Genomic DNA, 12,997 nt, shown 5'->3' with positions numbered 1-12,997 from the left:
TTGGGACTGCTTTAATCCTCAATATCTGAAGGAAAAATGCCTCATAGCCCTCTGCACATAGGTTTGGCCAAATTATAAAGGACTGGCTTGGGCTCAGGAGTCATTTATTTCAATACTATAGGGCAGTTGGACTATTTTTTTTTTTTTTTTTTTTTTTTGAGACAGAGTTTCGCTCTTGTTACCCAGGCTGGTGTGCAATGGCGCGATCTTGGCTCACCGCAACCTCCGCCTCCTGGGTTCAGGCAATTCTGCCTCAGCCTCCCGAGTAGCTGGGATTACAGGCACGTGCCACTATGCCCAGCTAATTTTTTGTATTTTTAGTAGAGACGGGGTTTCACCATGTTGACCAGGATAGTCGATCTCTTGACTTCGTGATCCACCCACCTCGGCCTCCCAAAGTGCTGGGATTACAGGCTTGAGCCACCGCGCCTGGCCTGGACCTTTTTGTATAGGCATGAGGACAGGTGGTCTGAGGCCCCATATGTGCATCCTTTCTATACATTTCAGAGCAATCCAGAGCTTTGCTAACAGTGCAGGGTTAATGCAGCCCTCCTGTTTGCTGTATCAGGAAAGGATGCAAGGGGCAATCCCAGGCAACTGAAAAAATGAATTCCAGAGGCACTCCTAGCAGAGAAGCCAGCTCCCTCCAGCCCTGCTTCTCCAGGTTCACGCCAACCTCCCTATCCAGCTTTAGTTTCTCCTGCCGCCTCCTAGAAATCATCAGATTAGACAAGCCCCAGTCTCACTCTTGCCCCTCCAACAGATGCCTGGTGAATTTGGCCCCAGTAAGGTCCAGGTTCTCTTCTCTCTATAGAACTTAAAGCAAATTAAGGGTATCTTGGCAAGTTTTCAGATAACCCTGATATTATATATATGCATATTATATATGAAAGAGTCTTTTTAGAATTTAACCCAAATATTTAAGCTCTCCTGGAAAAAAATGTTAATTTGAAATCAAACCGTGGTGGGCACTGAGAAACAAGCTGCTCTGCAAGTGGCAGAAAAAACTGGGGATGAGCTTTGTATCATATAGCATCAGGGAGTGTGGCGGGGGGGCAAACTTTATCCAACTGGAAGAAAAGTACCAGCAAATGACCCTGGATGGGATACCAATGATGAGATGGGAGACTGGAAGAGGAGACATTTTCAAGTGTGCATACCAGTGGGCTTATGTAGAATTAGGACCAAGCCTTGATTTTAGATAGACCAGGAATTTAATGAAGTAGATACACCATGACAGACCAGGAGTTTAATAAAAATCTCACTGCCTTCTTGGAAAGGCTAGAAAGTTCTTGGTAAAGCACAGCTCTCTATCTCCTGATTCAGTGGAGGAACAACTAATTATGAAGGATAAAGTACTCAGGCAGCCCCTGAAATCAGGAGGACATTGCAGCAATGGGCCCTGGAACCAGATAGTACTTTAGAGGACCTCTTCAAAGTGTCTACACCTCAGTCTTTTACAATAAAGATAGAGCGACAAAAAAAGCAGCAGCAGCTTTTATGGCCACATGCAAGCCCACAAACCCCGGAATTCCCAAGGCATACCTATTAATTGCTACAGATGTGGCTTGACCCAGACAGAGTAGTGGAGATTAAGTATTTTCCCCTAAGGACCAAGATAGATATGCAGTCAGCAGGCTTTTCTCACAACTTATGAACACTGCAAAAATGGAGGATCAGAAGGCTGAGATAATCACTAGTGAAGTCAATGTCAGGCCCAATTCGCAAGCTTTTGTCAGTTTCTAGATCCAGAACTCATTGAAGAGGTATCTGAATCCTTAAGTAGAAAAGCCCTGAAAAAGCCCCCATTATGTACCATGATTATCTCAGTTCTTCCTCAAAGGCACCTGTGATAATTTACTCAGGCAACTGTACTTTGGAGAAAGAACTAGACATTGATGATTATTGAACAGTTTGAGTCGACATTGATATCCAGAAATTGGAAGTACAGTCATGGTTACTCTATTTACTACATAGACTAATATCTAGAATAGAGCCCCTACTTTAAACAGTCTCCATATAGCCTGCTTCCACAGATCCATTCACTGATTATGTTTTTAAGACACTGAAACTTAAATTACTATACCAAGTTGTTTAAATAACAACCATACAAGACTTTGTTCTGAAACTGCCGTCCCCACCAAAATAGAAAGCTTTTTGAATGCATGATAGAGAACTTGGTAGTTTATTGCTTTCTATTCCAGTTATATGATGATCAAAGTTCATATTCATACAGGATAGAAAATAGGACTCAGTTTGCCTTGGGCACATTAACTCTACTGTCATGTGCCGTAGTATAGTCCTAAAAGACATGGACTGCCTGGACATCCCAGAGCACATCTCAGTGATCCAACGGTATGTTGATTGTGCCAAATGAACACGAGGTGCTTCGTACAGTAAAGGCCTTAGACAAAAAAAGCTGGAGCCCGATTCCAGATGGAATCATGTTGATTGTGCCAAATGAACACGAGGTGCTTTGTAAAGGCTTTAGACAAAAAAAGCTCGAGCCCGATTCCAGATGGGTTGGCAAGCCACGGTGTAAGGTGCACGGCATGTGCATTACAGCCATACCCAGGGGCGGTTACAAGAGAGTGGAGAAGCAGTCTTCAACTAGTGAAACTTGCTATCACTAATTGATAAACTTATCAATTATCAGTTTCTTCCACGGGAAGTGGATAACCAGGTATCAAGTAGTATTATCACTTATTGAAGAAAAAGTGGCCCAGGATGAGAATCTCTTTAAATTTCTGTGTAGTGGTCAACGGCCTTCTATCTGGTCAGGGGCTTAGAAAGAGACCAGATGATTAAAAGAAAGATTGGGAGAGAGGCATAAATTTGAGTATGTGTGAATCAGGCCCAAACTGTGAAGATTCTTGTATCTTTAAAAGACATCTACCCCATGAGGCACTGAACATTCAAGTAGATGAAGTGATTCTGCTAGTTGAAGTTAGCTAGCCTTCATTGTTCAGTTCAGAACTGGAATGACGGGTTATAGAATGGCATCAGTGGCAGCAGAAGATCCTATTTATGGTTCCTGAAGCCCAGATGTGTTGCTCCTCAAGGAGGCCACTTAGTGGCAGTTCAGATCTACATTGAGCCTCTATATTCTGGGAGTGCCAGTGGTTTCTACTTTCAGTTATGTATTTGTTTTGGGCGTGGGTTTGCCTGTCTTGTCCACAGATCCTTGGCCATTAGTACTACTTTGATGACTTCCAAATCCCTTATGTACAGGCAAGAGACCCCACATGGCACAGGATCAAAGGAATAGACATGATTCACAGCAAAGATATGCAAGATAGAATAGGGCTGATGACCATGGGATTCACTGGTAGTATAACATTAACAGAAGCAGCTGGCCTCAGGATATTAAGGATACCTGCGCTAAGAACACACTAAAGCAGCATCTCACTGAAGCAGAATGTCAGCCTTCAGAATACATTATGTGTGCTTAATTAGAGATCTATATGGTGCTGCATCTCCAATAGGAGAAGTACCATAAACCAGAACCCAAGGGGTAAACACAGGAATATCTTAGTCATTTCTGATAGTCTACTAGGAGATTGGCTTCCCATTTCTGGAAATCTTGGCTCTGCAGTGTTGGAGATTCTGGTTCCCAAAGCAGGTTCACTGTGTGCAAGGGACTCAAGGTCCCATTGAACTACAACTCACAGCTGCCATCAGGATACCTTGCACTACTATGCCCAGGGACCAAAAGGTGAGGAGTTGCCATACTGGCGAAAGTAATTGATCTTGATTAGCAGGAAGAGAGTGTTGCCTTTATACAATGTATATGAAGATAGATACATAAAATGTGTGAAGTCAGGTGATCCACTTGCATTTTCTGGTGCTTCCTTGACCCATTGTGACTATGGGCATACGTGTGGATCATTCCCCAGATGAAGGTATGATTAAATAGTCAGTCCTCTCAGGAATAAACGATTGGGGTCACCCCACTAGGTAAGCCACCAAGATTTGCCATGGCAATAGTTGAGGGTGAGAAGAATTGAGTAACAAAGGAATGAGAGGAAGAGTCGTGTCCTAAAACTACTTCAGAGAAAAGGGGTGTAGTTTGTTCTATTAACCTTCCGCTGAGTATCCCCTTCAGCAAGGAAGACCCACTGGAGCTATGAAGGAGATGTTCCTCACATCTGTTTGAAGGAGATCCATGCAGTGCAAGAAAGGACTGTGATGGCCATGAAAACATGCTTTTAAGATTGAATGCAGACAGCATATTGGATGGCCTTAGTCACTGTGCTATAGTAATACATGGCATTTTCTAGGCTTCACTTCCCTTTGGTTGTTTCTGACCAATCAATGGGCACAGAACTATTAAAACAGGCCTAATCTTATGAGATACTGGACTCCTCATAGGTGCCCTTGTTCAAGGTCTCCATTAACCTTTCCAAAACATTCTTAGAGATGCACAGACATTTAAGACCCTCCTTATTTTCCTTCCACCCTCCCAAAAAGGAGACTTGCACTGTGACCTTGTGGCTCCTAGCCTCTCTTTAGATCCCTCTCTCTCCATCTTCCTTTATGGCCATTTTCCTCCAGCCCCCTTCAATAAGCCTCTGAGATATCTAGTTCCATCTTTGTTCTTGGGAAGACCCATGCTAACACAATTACAGCAAGTCCCACAGAGAAGTCTTTTTTCCTCCATAGCAGTGGGTCCTTGGGAAGAATGAATACCTTTTATGAGTAGAGTCCTTTGAGATCTCTCTTCAAAGACTTCTCTCAAAGCCAATTAAGGAGGAATAAAGGGACTCCCTGAGGTCTGTCCTGGGGAGACAGTGCTGCCCTGGGGGCTGACCTGGCAGGGAGTGGCTGCGCAGTCTGCTCTGGTGCAGATTTGTGCAGGCAGCCTCTGGCCCCTCTACTCCCGGGTCTGCCTCCTGGGACACCCCTCTGCCTCACCCAACATATGCAGTTCTACCTGCCTCTCTCCATTGTGGACTTTTGGGAAGCAGCTCCCCACCTCAGGGGCTCAGGACTTGACTGAGCTGGGAGTCAGAAGTCATCCTCCTTGACCTGCCCATGCCCCTGGGCTCCAAAGTTGTGGGAACTAGTGTGAGTTGGAAGGTTTGCCTGAGGGCCGGTGCAGGCTTGGAGCTGGGGGCCCTGCGCTGCCCTGGGAGTGTGACCCGGCCAGCAACCAAAACCTTATGTGACTGTGCCCAAGAGCAGTGCATGCAGATTCTCCTCAGAGGTGAGACTTTCCAAAGGACCAATGACTGTTTCCTGTGCCCTTTCAGTTTTTTACTCTGTAGCTATGTCTCGATCCTGCCATGCAAGGCCTTACAGATTAGTCAGGAAAAAGATGTAAACAAGAAAAAGAAAAACAGCCAACTACAAAAGACGACCAAGGCAGCCAACAAAAACGTGGCATCGGTCAAGAATGTAAGCCCTGGAAAATTAAAGCAATTAATTCAAGAAAGATGTTAAAAAAACAGAACCTAAACCATCTATGCCAGTCAGAAGCCTTCTAACAAAAGCTGGAGTAGCATGCATGAGTTTGGATAGGACTGAGGTTCTTTGTCAGAACCCAGAGTGTCCTTAACCTGCAATGGGTTTACAATGGTGCTATGAAGCACCTCTTAGCAGGTGACTCTCCCAACCCCCACTGGTCATAGCCAAATCCAAAAAGGTTCCACTTTCTAAGGGTTTAGAAAAGCAACATGATTGCGATTATAAGATACTCCCTGATTTGGGAGTAAAGCACTCAGAAAATGATTTGGTTCCAATGCAAGACACCCAAGTTCTTTCTGATATAGACTAATTGGTGGGCAAAATTCCTCTTTAATAAAAAGTTAAGAGCCAAGAGACAATGCAGTCTTGGTTACAAAGAGGTGAGGATTCCAAAAATCAGTATCCCTACCCAAAGGGGCCCTGCAGCTGAGACCCTTCCTGCTCCACTGGAAGGGACATGCTGTGAAGAACTATTCTCTGAAGAGACATGGAATACCAGTAGTTCCCCAAAATTGTTTGCTCAGGACACACTGTGTGCTCCCCTTTGCCCCAAGGAGCAACCCCCAAAGTTACCTCAAGGAAACCCCTGCATTCAGTTAGAAGAGTTAACTTAAGAGATTCTACTCCTGAGCTTACCCGATTCTTACCTGGATCCCATTAAAAGTGAACATGATTGCTACCTCACCTCCAAAGGTGCAATTCAGGTATAACCTTATTAACTCCTTGGCTCTTGGTGGGTGTACGTCTCCTACCTCTAATAAAATTCCACTTGGCAGGCTCAAAACAAGTGACCGTTGGTGCTAAACCAAATCAAGATACCTTCAAAGCTACTGCAAATCAACAGGATATTTCTGATACCACCTCTCTTCTAAGACAGGCCTTTGGTGCTATCCCACTTCAATGGGAACTTCCTGGGGATGACCCAGGTCATGGTGAGGCCCTGGGTTAGATCCCAGATCCACCCGAGATTCCTGGTGCTATTTCAGTCCAAGGATGGGTCTTTGGTACTCTTTTAGACCAACAAAGAAACTCTTGGTATTAGTGGGGGTGTTGTCCCAGACTTGCCTGTCTTCCTTTCTGTTCCTTTAAATCCAATTGCTACCTTTAATGCTCCTTCCAAATGGCCCGAGCCCCAAAGCACTGTCTCATATGGATTTGTAATCCAGGGTGCTATACAGATTTTTGCCTTTAGGCTCATGACACACTCCTCAGTTACAAGCAATGTAGAAAATGAGAAGTAGATTCATATAAGCTTCCTGACAGCTAACACTCAGTGGTTCCCATTAGCCCGAGAGAGGACTCTTCCATGCTTCACTGGCTGTTGCCCAACTTCCTGTTGATGCAGAAGCTTTGAAGGTCTCTTGATGATCTGGTTTAGCACCAAGGGTTACTTGTTTTCAGCCTGCCAAGAGGAATCTGGAGGTTATAAAGGAAAACAAGAGGTCCCAGAGGGAAAAGAAGCCCAAAGTTTTAAAGGTAGATTTTAACAAGCCAGTAAGTAGCCCCAAGTCAGAATCCATGGACTACAGTAGATGTGTTTATGGGGAAGAAAAATTGGAATTGAACCCACGTCCTGTTAAAAATGTAACTAAGAATGAAGAAAGCATGACAGGCATCAAGGTGGAGAAATGAACACAAAAGAAATCACATTTAACTGATCACGTCAAAGGAAATTTCAGTGTTAATGTCCCAGAAGCTGAAAAATTGAAAAACTCAAGTGAGATAAACCAAATCTGCAAAATTGTTTGTACAAACTGTAAGAAATGGCATTAAACATGTACACTATTTACACCCACTGAAACAAATGTGTCATTTAAAAAATTCAATATTGAATTCAGCAAAACATTGGAAAACAATTCCTACAAATTCCTAAAAGACACTGCAAACTGTAACAATGCTGTGAGCTCCTTTGCTACTGATATGAGTTGTGATCATCTCAAGGGGATAAGTAGTGTTTTAGTGTTCCACTAGCCTGGCTTTAACTGAAATTCCATCCCTCGTTCTTTACACTCCAAAGGAAGTTCTCATGCTAGTATACACAATGAAGGTGATCAACCAATAACTCCGGAGAATATACTAAGTAAAGAACCAAAAGATGAATCTCCAGCTTAACTAAGTCTCTTATTAATAAAAGATAGGAGATTAACATTGGAGCAAGTGGGAGTCATTGAGGCCCTGACTCAACTCTCAGAGAATTCCTCTCTATCAAAGTCAGAGAAGGAAGAAAAGTCAGCAGAGAACAGCAAGTTTGCTTAATAGCTGCAAAGCTATCATCTACACTGTAAAAAAAGACCTCCAAGACCCAAACTTCCAAGGAGAGTCACCAAACCATCACTGTCCATCTTTGGAAAAGCAAAGTTCATGCAACACGGTGGTTTTCAATGGACAAACTATGCTTTCCAACTCACATAACAGCTCAGCTACTAACCAAGCATCCACAAAGTCACATGAATATTCAAAAATCACGAATTTTCTTTTTATACCAAAATCAAACACATGCAGGACCGACACCAATACAAGTATTTCTCCAGGGATAATTACTCTTGACAGTTGTTTCAAGAATTTGCATCAGTTGCCACCAAGAAATAATGAAGTATGGTATTGCAACCCATTACTAGACAGCAGCAAAAATTTGGACTCAGCTGATCTATGTCAGGATGCAGCTCATACTCAAATTGAAGACGACCTTGTAACATGGTTGGGACAACTTGCTTCAATAATTAAGTTCAATTATATAAATCCACAGGAGAAGAAAGTTGGAAGTACACCCACAAGCCTTGTCACATGTAATGTGCCCTTCCCACTTTCTATATTTCTTATAGCCATTATTGGAGGTAATGAATTTTTCTGAGTTTGATGACTGAGGAGTGTATCATGAGCCCAAAGGCTAAAATAGGCGCATTACATGCATCAAGGGCACATTTATCCAAAATTAATTGTGTTCTTGCTGTACAACAGAAACCACCTTCAAATTACAAAATAATCACGCTTCATCATTAACAAAGCAAAAGAACACATCCCAGAAAAAGAAAATCCACCCCATCAAGAGATTGGCAGAAAAAGCAGCCCACAGTTGTAAGTTAACAAGAAAAAGATCAGAAGTGGGAAACGTTGTCCTTTACATACAGCACAATTTGACATTTGGATAGCATTGAAATTTCAATATTTTGTCCACATGATTTTCCTCATGTATTTGGGAAAATTTCTTCCTCAACCAAATTATGGAAACCACTGGCTCAAATGAGGTCCATTATACAACCCAAAACAGTATTTCCTACACTCACTCAGATAAAATTAGAGATATCCTGAATCAAGAGAGGAAAAGATGAAGGTTAAACCATTGGATTCACTCAGCTTATTTCATCTTAAAATGGAATCCAATGGGAAAGCATTCACCGATAAAGCTTATACTTCTCAGGTACAATTAGAGGTGAATGCCAATCAGAAAGCACATCCTTTGACCCAGCCCTCCTCTCCACCTCATCAATGTGCTAACATGACGGCTGGCAATGACCAAATATGGTTTCAGCAGGTTGAGGAGCAACTCATGCATCAGAGGCTGCCAACATTGCCCGGTATCTCTCATGAAACACCCTTAGTTGAGTCAGCACTAACTCTGGAATGTAAATGTAGTATGTTCAGGTGGAATTACATTGGTTTCTACCAAAAGTGAAGAGGAAGTCTGTTTATCCAGTGTGGGAACATCAGCATTTTTCACAGTAGACAGTGCACAGAAAAATGTCCATGATTATGCCATAAACTTCTTTACTAACCCTACAAAAAAACTTAGTGTCCATAAAGATTCTGAACTGCCCACCTGCAACTGTCTTGATCGAGTTATACAAAAAGACACAGGCCCATATTATACACACCTTGGGGCAGGACTGAGTGTTGCTGCTCTCAGGGAAATCATGGAGAATAGGTATGGTCAAAAAGGAAATGCAGTAAGGATAGAAATAGTGTACATCAGTAAAGAAGGGAAAAGCTCTTATGGGTGTCCATCACTGCTTTTTCTTAAAACTCACTTAGCAGTTGAAGAAAAAGTTCTTTGGTCCAGCAGCATACAGGTAATGACTGTCCAACTACTGTTAATGATGGTGCTCATGGTATGGGATGGCATCCCGACCAACCATACAGATCTCAGAGAATCTAAAGTCATACAATGGTCATCCTACTGACGGAAGATGCACCCTCAATGAAAATTGTCTCCGGATTCCTTGACATGTACAGGTAACTTGTGGAGCTTCTTTCTCTTTGGGCTGTTTGTTGAGTATGTACTTTAATGACTAAGTTTGGTAGAAGCCCAAGCCCCAGAAGATTTAGAATTGATCTAAGCTCTCCCTTAAACAAAAGAAAAAACTTTGAAGGTAACAGTTTTGATACACTATTAGCTCTAATTCATAAGCAGTATGCTCCAGTAGCTTACTAAAATCAGGTGGAATATAAAAATGTTGCCTGAGAATGTCAGCTTGGCAGCAAGGAAGGTTGTCCCTCCCCTGGGGTCACTGCTTGCCTGGACTTCTGTGCCCACCTCCACAGGGACATTCACAACATGAATAATGGAAGCACTGTGGTTTGTACTTTAACTCGAGGAGATAACTGCTCTTTGGGTGTTATTCAAGATGAGCAGCTCCATGTGCTACATCTTTATAAACTTTCAGACACAGATGAGTTTGGCTCCAAGGAAGGAATAGAAACCAAGATTAAATCTGGGGCCATTGAGGTCCTGATACCCTCCAGAAAAAAGAATGTGTTTCACTCAGCCTATTCCCCATTCTGGGAAGAAGAGGGCTGCAAAGATGACAGAGGTTGTTGCACATAAGGGCAGTGGAGAAGAAACCTATTCCCAGAATCAAGCAGAAGAATAACAACAAACAGTAAGGCTTTATCACTGCTACCTTAGGGAGTCAAACAGATCATGCAATCTGGAGTACACAGTGAAACCGATCCCCACTTTATCTTAAAAGGTTCAGACAACACTAAAACCTATTCGCTGATGCCATCTGCTTCTCACCCAGTGATAGAGGCATCTCCAGGCTTCTCCTGGTCCCCAAAGACTGCTTCAGCCACGCCAACTCCATTGAAGAATGATTAAACAGTCTCTTGTGGGTTTTTGGAAAGCAGCAGCACTCCCCACTGCATGATGCATTTGGAAAGACTCAGTGGTGCCAATGCAGCTGCTGAAGACCCCGGCATTTCACAGCTTGGTGAAGTTGCTCTTCTTCTCTGTCTGCTCCTGTGACAGAGCCCTTCATTATTCTGAGCCTTCTCCTGGTGTGACTAACTGAGCTGCTAATGTCTCATCAGCCAAACCAGCAACCCTCATTCCTCACCTCCCCTCAAGACCTTGCCTCTTCTCCGATGGAACACGATGAGTAACATTCTGAAACAGAAGAACCTCTATCAGAGGAGCCCCTATCTGATGACCCCTTGTCACCTGCTGAGGAGAAATTGCTTCACACTGATAAGTATTGGTCAGACAATGAGCACACATCTTTTTGGATGCAAATATTGGTGGAGTGGCCATCGCACCTGCTCACAGCTTGGTTTTGAGTGTGACCGGTGAGAGCTGCGCTCTACCACTCTTGTTGAGCATCCCAACCATCTCCCTTGTCTTGTTATCAGCACAAAAACCTGAACCCCAACACGTTTTTTAACTAAACGAGATTAAGTTTGAGGCTAAAGAAGCTAATAGTAAGAAAATAAAGGCCTCAGAGCAGAAAGACCAGGCAGATAATGAAGGTCCAGAGCTGTCTTCTATGAGAAAGAATTTGGTTCAATTCATTCACTTCAAAGAATTAACATTAACTCATGACAATGTTGTCACCATTTCCCCTTATGCTCTTACACACATTGCAGGACCCCATAACCATTGGGTCTGAATGCATTTCTCCCCCTCTTAATCCCTTTGCTAGTGCAGTGCATTTTCTCAAGGTGCTGTTAAAAGAAAGTCATGTTGTCATTTAATATGTCTTCATCTCACCAATTTCAAGTCTGAGGTTAAAAAAAAAATAGTAACAAGTGGGGTGGGTGTTAACTATTTTGACAATTGGTAGAAGATGCACATTTTAAGCAAAAATAAAAGTTTTACAGTTTTAAATACATAAATGTTTCCTTTAGGCATTAACCTTGGTAGACTATGTTACCACGACTATGTTGGGGTTCATTCAGATTTTTGTGCTGGTAACAAGACAAGGGAGAGATGGCTGAGATGCTCAGCAAGAGTGGTGGTGTGCAGCTCTGTTTACTATGAAACAAGAGTAATTTTTAGGGGAATTTAACAGGCTCATGTTCTATGATGTAAAATCAAGACACTGTCAACTCTACACAGCTTCTGGTGCTTAACCACATCCACAGTTAAAAAATAAGCTGAATCATTATTTCATGGTGCCGTTGTTTCAACATCTTCCAATCATTGCTAGAAAATTGGCATATTCTTTTGAAATAAGCTTATGAAATGTTTTCTCTTAAAATATTTCTCCTGTGTAAAATAAATCGTTGTTAGTAATGGTTGGAGGCTGTTCATAAATTGTAAATGTATTTTATAAGCAATTTTTACAAGTATCTTGAAATAATGTAAGAATCCTATTGTCTTGTTTGTGCTTATTTGCATACAAGAGAAATCATTTATCCTTGCTCTGCAGAGTTCCATCTTAAGTGCAGTATATATTCTAATCATGTGTATGGTTTGTATTTTCACTGTGTCCTTTCACATTCAACTATTAGCGACTTGCAGTATATAGTTAATGAGAAGTTGTTAATTATGGAATTAGGAAGCCTATCACCAACATTAACATTTTCTTTGGAACTAGGTAAGAGTGGTCTTTTCTGACTTATTGAACAACCTTAATTTAGTGTCATCCCACATTTCTCGGTATAATCCATGAGGTGTTTTCAAAAGGAGATGATGGGACAGGATAGGTTTCACAAGAGTCCAATGTTTCTAATGCCTCATGGTGATAAAATACAAAAATTAAGTAGATATTCATATTCATTTCTAATTCTAATATAGAATTAGAAAGTTTTTGTCGAGATATTTTGAAAACAAATTCCCTACTATCAAATGCCTCCCCAACCCCAAGTCAAACAAGAGGAATGGTACTATAAACATGGCTTTGTCCTTTAAGAGCTAACTGATTTGTTTATCTTAGCATATTAGAGTTGGGAAAATAACTTCCGATCATTGCCGATGTTCTAAGTAACAGAAAAAAAGTCAAGTTTATTTTAGTCATTCCATTGTTTCCCCCATTACTTTGACTAATTGTATTGCAAAACAAAAAGGATTACCCAAACATGTTTAGAACAAGGAGAACTTTGAGTAAAATACTTGATTCTGTTAAGGTGCAGAGGTGCTGTAACATTCAAAGTGTCAGATTCCTGGGGAGTACGGAGAACCTACTGGTGCTTCTCCCTTGGAAATGCCATAGAAAGCCCACAACTGCTAACACTTAAAATGTTGGTGCAAAAGCAAACAGTTCCAGCAGGCTCTCTAAAGTAACACTCATTGTAACTTATTAATATATGGTACAAA

At 42.0% G+C, this 12,997-nt stretch overlaps 2 pseudogenes; both read left to right on the top strand.

The window, feature by feature from the left end:
• The first annotated feature begins 5,269 nt into the window (after window positions 1–5,269).
• Window positions 5,270–6,831, top strand: LOC105721735 (methylcytosine dioxygenase TET1-like; annotated as a pseudogene).
• A 57-nt stretch (window positions 6,832–6,888) lies between these two features.
• On the top strand, window positions 6,889–11,348 carry LOC105720159 (methylcytosine dioxygenase TET1-like; annotated as a pseudogene).
• Window positions 11,349–12,997: the final 1,649 nt, after the last annotated feature.

This window comes from Aotus nancymaae, unplaced genomic scaffold (assembly GCF_030222135.1).
Source record: "Aotus nancymaae isolate 86718 unplaced genomic scaffold, 86718_ANA_hifiasm-v0.15.2.pri h1tg000059l, whole genome shotgun sequence".
Lineage (NCBI taxonomy): Eukaryota > Metazoa > Chordata > Mammalia > Primates > Aotidae > Aotus > Aotus nancymaae.
This window is presented reverse-complemented; position numbering and strand designations above follow the sequence as displayed.